Below are 9368 nucleotides of genomic sequence, written 5' to 3' on the forward strand. Positions count from 1 at the left end.
GACAGGACAAAATTGGTGTTTTACTTAGATCTTTTGGTATGAATAAAAAGGGCTTCTTTGCATTCTCATTATTGTTCAGAATTAACGAATCAGCCCTAAAGGGCTTTATGAGAGTCAAACAGGGCCCTGTCCAAGAATATAAGCTGACTGCAAATGCCTGACGCTTGGTCTTCAGGAGACAGGTAGACAATCAGAGAACACCACAGGCCTTGGATTCCTGGAACGAGCTTGGCCATGAAGGAGGCAACATGAGAAGCAACGCAGTGAACTCACACCTCTTCATTATTAGCAACCCATTTCTGCTGTCTGAATGGAGCAAAAGCGCAAGGATCTATTGTTGCCATGGATCAGGTTTCCATCAGAGCCATTTACCAGCCCTTGGAAGCACGCTTAGCCTTTGACAAAGCAAGGAGACCAGAGTTATAGCCATGTAACTGCCCCCAGAAACTGAAAGTAAAAAGAGAACTTCCAAGGCTTCATGGTTGAGCAATTTTGGTTGAGAAGCAGGGACAAGCACTCAGAGGCCCCTTAGATTAGCTGGGGAACTGGTACAGATTATGAGCATCTGGAGCTGCAGTTTTCAGTTTGTTTTGGACCATGAGCTCATTCTTTAAATGAAAACTCAGAATTCCAATACATGGAATAAATAAAAGCATCAAGGCTCTGGCTAAAGAATACGGGGGATCTTTTCCAATGGGCCTTTGCCCACTGCGGTTTCCGCAGCTAACCCACCTTCACCTCTGGGGAAGCTAAGATACCTCTGCTCAAGCCTAGGGCTCCTAGGAACAGGGTGTAAAACCAACTAGGCAAGACTGTAGACCTGAAGAATGAAAACTTGGTCTCGCTTTGGCCCAATGTAATGATAGCAACTGTAACCATAATTTTAAATAACATTACTTTGCACTATTATGTGCCAAAGATCGGTCTAAGCACCTTAGAGGTGTTGAGCCCCCCACCCCCAACAACCCCATAAGGTTAGAAACTATTATTATCCTCATTTTACAGGTGAGGAAACTGAAGTTTGAGGAAATTTAGCATCTTGGCCAAGCTAGTAAGTGATAAAACCAGGATTTCACTGCAGGAAGTGTGACTTCAGAACCAACCCTGTGATTGCTTCAGTCTCATTGATTCTGCCTCATCACCCTGGGGAAGTTATTAAACTTGTGGGATCTGTGTACAAGTGTCTCGTTTCAGTTTTATTTCCCTTCCCTCAAAAGTGAGGAACTGGCAGAGGAGCCAATCAAGCTCCGCGGAGGCTTGGACGCGAGGCCAGGTTTATTCTGTCCCTCTTTGCAGCACTGGAAAACAAACGACTTGGCGAACGGTGTCAAGGAAATCTGACATTCTTGCTCTCTGTCTCACAGGAGGAGGGACTGCAGCATCAGAGTCATAGCTATAAATATCAGAGTTAATGAGGGAGGACTCCTGGAGACCTAAATGAATCCATTTTATGGGTCTGTCATACATCAGGTTAATATGATTCTGACAAATAATTATATTGAAAACTGGACAGGGACCAAAAATGTCATTATTCCTTCTGAATATTACAACCAAGCCTCCTGGCCAATTAAAGGGTGATGGCGCCAACACTGAAGAGCAGAGCAAAACTATAACAATTTGTGGCATTTAGACAAAGGAGCTCATGGTGCAGCAGCCACCCAGGCCTAGACAAAGGGATTGCCATTGTCTGACTCTTTAATGAGCAGAGCAGCTCCTTCATATAGGTTGCTGTACGGTGAGATCCGGTGTGGATGCAGGTGGACTGCGTAGGGACAGAATGGACTGCTAATGTGGCTTCTTTTCTTTTTAACATCAACTATGAGAGTTTTTATGTGGAAGGATATATACATTGAGTGAGCCCTAAAAATGGGTTGTCAGTTTGAATATGTCAATTGGTGATGGCAGCTTCTTTGGCTAGAAGGATGGGTTATTTTCTCTTAGTTAATGATAGTGGTCTCTGAGGGGGAAGGGCTTTTTACTAAAGATGGGGGAGAAAACAAGATACTCTGTGGCTGTGACATTTGCCCTCATCTAATAGAGTTGCCCCGAAGTCCTGGAGCTGTGTTCCGGGCTGGAGGGCTGGGACTCCCAGGAAGACTGACCCCAGGGAAGATGTTGAGTTCAAAGGCGTTTTCTCAGCCTCAGCAGGGCTTCCTTCCAGCACTGCCCGAGGGCATCATCGAAGCGGGTGCCGAGAGGCTGAAATTCAGCCCTTGTGCTGCTCACCCACCCTTGTCCCTGGAGGATGGGGGCGTTTGCTAATTTGAACAAAGGTGCTGCATGGGTTAGCAGTGGCCCTCAGCTCACCCAGCACGGTCAAGGACCCACTGCCTGGGCTGTTGGTTGTTAGAGCAACTAAGGGGACAGCTTTTCTTTGTCTCTCTACTGGTCCCAACCAACTACCATTTGCCCTCCATAGTCTTTTGCTTTACCATGCTCAGCCTTCTCTCCTGTGCCCTAAAAAGAATGAAAAACAAAAAACAAAAGCAAAAAGAAATGTATAGATTCAGAGAGCAGACCGGTGATTGCCAGAGGCAAGGGCAGGGGTGTGGGGTGGGGAGGAGGGAGGGACAAGGATGAAGGTGGTCAAAGGGCACAGACTTCCAGTTATAAGATTAGTAAGTTCTGGGGAGGTAATATACAGCCTCGTGACTATACCTGACAATACTACGTTGTCTATTGAAAGGCTGCTGAGAGAGTAGATCATAGAAGTTCTCATTCCAAAAAAAAAAAATTGTTATTGTGTGTGGTGATAAAGTTAAGTAAACTTATTATGGTGACCATTTTGTAGTATATATGTATATCGAGTCATTATGATGCACACAACAAAACTAATACAATGTTATATGTCATTTATATATCAATTCAAAATTTACTAATTAATTAATTTTAAATAAAGAGAGTGAGAAGACATGTAGTTACAGCCACCCGAAGAACAAAAGCCCACTCAGCCTTGACTCTGTTGGCATTAGTCCTTTTCACCAACGAGAACCTTTCCTCACTAACGTCTCTTCCCCTCGGTACCTCTCCCCTCCCCGGCAGCTGTTCAGCCAGGAATTACCAGTGAAACATTTCTTCAGATGTTCACACCAAAGCCCTCTTTCCACAACCCTGGCCAACCTGGACGTTGTACAAACTGAAACTCAGGGCAACCGCTTTAGCAAGAAATCAACCCAGAAACTGTCTCTCACCAATGAATCATAACTAAAAGTAGAGACTTCAACGTGGTGTTTTTCTTCATAACATTCTCTGAAGCCCGTCTGTGTTAAATTGTTTAGCTAAATTCTCATTAAGATCACTGTGCTGACTTCCAGAAAAATGCATGCCAGAATATTGCCATGAGGAAAAGTCTCAGTTTTTGAGGACAGCTGCTCCTTCCTATCATCCAAAAAGCTCCAGTGGTGTGGGATCCTCTCCAGGTCGTGAGCGCTGGCCCTGGAACCCTCTACCAGGGGCCCCCGGCCTCTGTGTGAGGGGCTCGCCACTCCCTTCTGCCACCACTCTGTCTGAGCAGAAGGCCTCTGCCTTGGGATGAGCATTCAGAATACAGAGAAAGGTCTAACTCTGTGAGCTGTTTGGACCTTGAACCCAGTATTTGAATGTCTTCCTTTCTTTTTTTTTCTCACCCAATTTCAAGAAAGAATAATATCATGTATTTTTCTAAAGAGCAGATACACAGCATAAGGTAAAATCATTTTTTTTCCCCCAGCTAAGCATCCCGCTGGGTTCCCTAGCCAACTTTCTGCAGCTCATAAAATAAAGAAAATTCCCATTTATCCCCCAGCTCCAAATCCATCATTACTTGGCTCTGGACAAATGGGCAGGTGGTGCTGCCCAACAGAGCTCGGATGAGCGCCTTTTTCCTTCCTGGGAGGAAGGAGGAGGATTAACACAGAATCTTTTCTATTAGCGAATGACAGGACAGACAACTGGGAGGTTCAGGTGCATTCATCCCGGTCACAAGCATGGAGGTGATTATTAGAACAGTCTTGCTGTCACCATAAAGACAAGTGTGGAACCTGCTGTACTGACCGTCATCTCGTGCCTGGTACAGACCAGCTTTGCTAGCGAAGATGAGCAATCATGTGGTGGGGAGGGGGATGGGTAGAAACCTGGTTGGTTCCTGGCCAGAAATGTGAAGCCCTACTTCAAAGCATTCCTTTGAGCTCTGTTTCCTTTTAAATGTTGAAAATTTGGAAACATCAGTGAAGTCTCTCAGGAAAGGGAAAACATAAACAGATATAGATTTTCTGTAGAGCCAATCGAGCTTCAAGTACCCTCGCTTGCTGGGCCTTGGTGAGGACTGAGTTGCTGGGAGTCGTAGAATGGAGCAGGTGGGGCAGGGAAGCCAGGTTGTCATCAGAAAGTCTTTCTGTATAAACACACACAAGCTGGCAGGGCTTTGTGTAGCTGAGAGGTGGCTCTTCAGCAGTAGTGCCTGAGGATTGACCCAGTTTCTCTGACATCCGTGGGCCCCAAGGAAGGTCTGGAAGCTGACAGAGGGTTGCTGAGGGCTGCTCTGCAGCAGAAGTCCAGTGTTGAGGTTCCAAGGGGAGTGTTAGTTGTGCAGGGCCAGCGTTGCCATCAGGAATCAGTGTCTCCCCTCAGTAAGGTTTAGAACTTTCTGCCTGCAATATTAATGATTCTCCAGGGGCCTTATCTACCTGTGAAAGTGTAATGTATTTAACCCAGTGATCACCTCTTAGATGCCATTGAGTAGTGAGGAGAAAATTCATACTTGTAAGAGAACCATAAATACCTGCGGATTTAGAATCCCAAAATCTGTCCTGACCTATCCTAAAGTCTCTATTCCCGTTATTTCCTAGGGAAAAGATGGAACGGATCTCAGGCCTGGATTATCCTTCTAAATAAAGAATGGATTTCATTAGAGGAATCTACGTATAAAATTGATAAGTCAGAATCTGTGAAGGGTTTGAGACTTTTAGTTTACTTGCAATATAGTAAGTTCACCTGCTACAGTTTTATTTGTGTGTATCACAATATATATTTTCAATTCATATATGTATATATGAATATACATGTATATTTGTATATGTATATATAGATACATATATACCCAAATATATATAAATTTAACAAGTGTATATACACACATGTATGTTAGTATATACATACACACACATATATACACACAGAAAAAAGCGAGACCTCAGGGTCAGAGACAAAGACCATTTATCACTCTCAGCAAAAGCAGTATGTTGGAGCAATGTCCCTGACAGGGCTATGTAGTGAGGGCCAAATGGCACCTACACTTGCCATGGGGTTGCTTTACTGGAGAGCACCAGCACAATCAGAAAACGCTTGTCTTGCATAGGGCTGCTAGCAATCTGCCCATCTTCCCCTCTGCAGAAAGAAAACCTCAACTTTAATCTTGGATTTATGCTAAACATCTTTGGGTAGAGGTAGTGGAGGTCTTTATCTTCCCTACCTTGAAACATCTTTAGGGAGACAGACGTCTCTACAGGATCCTGGAACATCTTATACAGACATTCTTAATTTGCTGGGACTGTCTGCTCAGAAGACGTGGATAGTTCATAAATGTGAGATACTCACAGACAATTGTTGCTCCAGAAAAACATGTAGGTAAAATAAAAATTCCCCTCCCTCAATAAAACCCCCTTTGGTTATACGCAGCCCCTCAGGAACATTTCATATAATTCTACGATTATATATAGCAGCATTTGGGAGAACAGAAGTAATGGCAGTAAAGGAGAGTGCAGCTAACCTCACGTTTACCCCTAGTATTTACCACATGTGAGAAGCAATGTTCTATGAAGTGACACTAGAGCCCAGGTATTCTAGGCTGTGACCATTAGTATCATGAATGTGGTGAGAGGAATGGCAATGAGGAACACGTCATGGACAGATCGATGAAAGATAAGAGATAAGCAGCCTCTTTCTCAAAGGACATTAGAAAAACAGGGCTTGTGAGCCAGGGGCATCTTACACTTGGAATACCAGGGTGTGATTGGTTGCTGAGTTCTTCCCTTTGGCTTAGAGAGAGTCCAATTGGAGGAAGCACAGACCCGGAAGGCAGCTTTTCCCTCAGCTCCTTCAGACAAAAATGATTTTGACTTATCCGTACATGGCTCTTTTGCTAAAAACTGTCTGCCTGGGCACCACTAAAAAGAAGGCAGGGGGCTTGTTTTTCTATAAGGTGTGGAGGAACTCCACATCAAGAAGAGATCGCTCTTGGCAGTGCGGCTGAGCAGCTCATCAGCACCCACCTGCCTTACTATGGGCAGACTTCCTTCTCGACCCAGAAAAGACCCTGAGATTTTCAAGCTGCAGTCTTAGTTTTCTAGTTTCCACCCATTAGCACACCAACCTCTTCTATTCCTCCTTCTACCCAAGCAAGAGATTAATTATCTAAATCTCTTTTATAGGTGGTAAGGGTATTTTGGGTTCTGGACCCAATTTCTGATGTGGGAGAGGGTATTTCCCCATCAGCACCAAACAATACTCAGGACATCAGCTAGTTGTCTTAAAATTCAATTAAATCCTGACACTATCAACCTGGAGATAAAGTCAGACCTCACAGATAAAGGGCTCAGTCCCACAGGACTACCCTCCGCTTCAGGCACCAATCTCGAGTCCAATATTGACAATTTCGTGTAATTCACCTAATGGTTCTTCCTGCCTAAGAAGGCAACGTATAGTACCCATCAACTGCCCAAGTCAGCTCTACTCATTTCATGGCCATGATTTCAACTACTGCACACACATGGCGGACTCAGTGTATATCTCCAACTGCAACTTCTGTCCTGACCCAATGGACATTTCTATTTGGATGTGACAAATGCACTTAAATTTGGTATGTCCAAAATAAAATTATCCTTCCTTTTCTCAGACCTTCTTACTCTGTATTTCTTATGGCAATGGCTGCATTGTCTACCCAAAGTCACCGAAGTTTACCCAGGTGACATCTTGGCTGCTCTGGCCTTGATCCTCCATCACCAGTTTGTAGACATATGTTTATAATATCTCCTTCCTGGCAACGAATCTATTTCCTACCCCTCGCCACTGCCTTCTTCTAGGTCCTCAGAATTTCTTACTTACATTCTAGAAACAATCTCCTAATTGTTTTCCCTGCCTCCAAACTTCTCTATCTCCAAATCAAAGAAATATTTCTGAAACACACATCTGATTGTTATTTTCCTTCATACGTCTTGTTGCCTTTACGATAAAGCCCTTATCCCTCATGGCCCGCTGGACTTTGTGTCTCACATTCCCCAAAGGAAGATGAGATCTAGCAGCATCATTCCTCTAAAGCAGCAATTTTCCACCCCTTTCATCTCATGACGTGCACAAACAAATTACTAAAATTCTGCAGCACACCAAAAATATATGTTTTTCAGATCTGACAAAAAATATGTATCATTTGTATTGACTTACAAAAATAATAATTAATAATAATAATTACCTACCCTTTTTGCTCCAAAGTGACTTTTTAAAAACTCAGATGCCTTATGCTTGTATATAAGGATTCCTGGTACCAAGAATGAACCAATCAGACACAACCTTATTATGTAACATGACAAATAAGGTGCAATTCTATTATATGGCCTGTGTATTTATGGTTCAAAACAAGGTATTTACAGTGGACAGATGTTGCTGTGTTGGCTATCATCATTTTTTTATTTGACAGTATAAGGGAAAGGAGGTCAGTGCTCCTGACTAGTCAGGTATTGCATGTTTTAAAAATTCTTGTGACACACCAATTGAAAGAGTCATTTGAAGTTTCTCAATGACCAGGATGTTACCGACATTTAGTGGACAAGGGCCACGTATGCTGAGTGTCCTGAATGACAAATGCAGTTCTGCCTAATAAACAATTGTCCCATCCTGAGACCAACAGCTCTTGAGTTGAAATATGCTGGTTGATTCCCAACCACTTCTTCAGTCAGAGTTCTAGCTACTCAGACTTCATAGCTTTGCACTGGAAGCATCCAGAACTATGGTTCTTGGAGTTACCCATTATCTTATAGCTCCATATTTGCCCCTCTCACTTCCCCACCCCCTATCAGTCCTACTCAACAGCTTATTAATTAATTTGCTAACTCCTTCTTACTTATCCTTCTAGAACTCAGCTCAGATATTATAGGTCCCTCCTCGCCCACCCTCCCCAGACTGGAGCTGGAGTCTGGCCTCCAAAGCGCCTTGCTCTTCCCTCACTCCTCCCATGTTTACAGTGTCTCTTCTCTTGTAGGTATCTCCTATTCCACTATGAGCCCTAAAGGGCAAGACAGGGTGGCCAGTTTCTATATTTCCAGTACAGAACTAATATATAGTAGCTTCTCAAAGAATTTTTTAAACTATAGCATATCTTCCATTTTAGCCAAGGTGTTTTAAATCTAAAAATTAATGTATCTGCTCAGTACAAATTTAAACAGTACAAGAAGAGAGCATATATAGCATAATGGGCAGGATTACTTGAATTCGAATCTGGGCTTCACTGCTTAACTTCCTTGTGCTTCTATTTCCATATCTGTAAAAAGAAGGTAGTAATAGAGGCACTATTGTATAGTGATGAAGTATAAGCAGTCTAGAGGCTAAACTCAAGCTGCAGCTCTATCACCTGCTAACTGTGTGACCTTGGGCAAATTACTTGACATCTCTGTGTCTCAGTTTATGCAAAGGTAAATTAAAGATAATAAAATCTATCCTGTGGGTTTTTGGATGTTTAAATGAGATGACACACCTAGCACTTAACATACTGTCTGGCATAGTGCAAGTATTCAATAAATGTTAATTCACATTATTATTAATAGCAAGAGTATTACAAAAGGGTATATATTGTAGATACCAGCTTCCTTTACCACGGACAAGTATTTTTAATATTTTTTTATGTATTACTGCAGAAATGTTATGTACATACCCAGTGATATATTTATGGGTTTTTAAAAACAAACAACAAATTATTCATATCTCACTTTTCCTCATTTAACAATATGCTTAGAGCCCTTTGCTTAATAGAATGTGTAGATCTAACTCATTATTTTAATGATTTCTTTTTACAGCAGTTAAATGATTTATTACTAGTCTCATAATTTTTTTGACCAATTCCCCTCAGTGTTGGTAATTATTTCCAGTTGTTTGCTATTGACATGAAAGTTTATTGTTGAGTGAGTGCATTCCTCACAGATACTTCTCTCCCTTAATAGAAAACAATCTCAACTTACTCTCTAAAATCACAAGGCTGTTAGTCTCCAGGCTCCCTCCGTGGTCTCCTCCACTGCCCCATGCTAAAGGAGTAGGATGCAAATGACCCAGGCTCCCTCGTCTTTACCATGGCTCTCATTTAAGGCCTTTTACCAGGACGGCCCCCCAGCCCCATAGGCCTTGTA

Source organism: Pteronotus mesoamericanus, unplaced genomic scaffold, assembly GCF_021234165.1.
Source record: "Pteronotus mesoamericanus isolate MK-2021 breed Mesoamerican mustached bat unplaced genomic scaffold, CSHL_Meso_final contig_42, whole genome shotgun sequence".
In the NCBI taxonomy this organism is placed as follows: domain Eukaryota; kingdom Metazoa; phylum Chordata; class Mammalia; order Chiroptera; family Mormoopidae; genus Pteronotus; species Pteronotus mesoamericanus.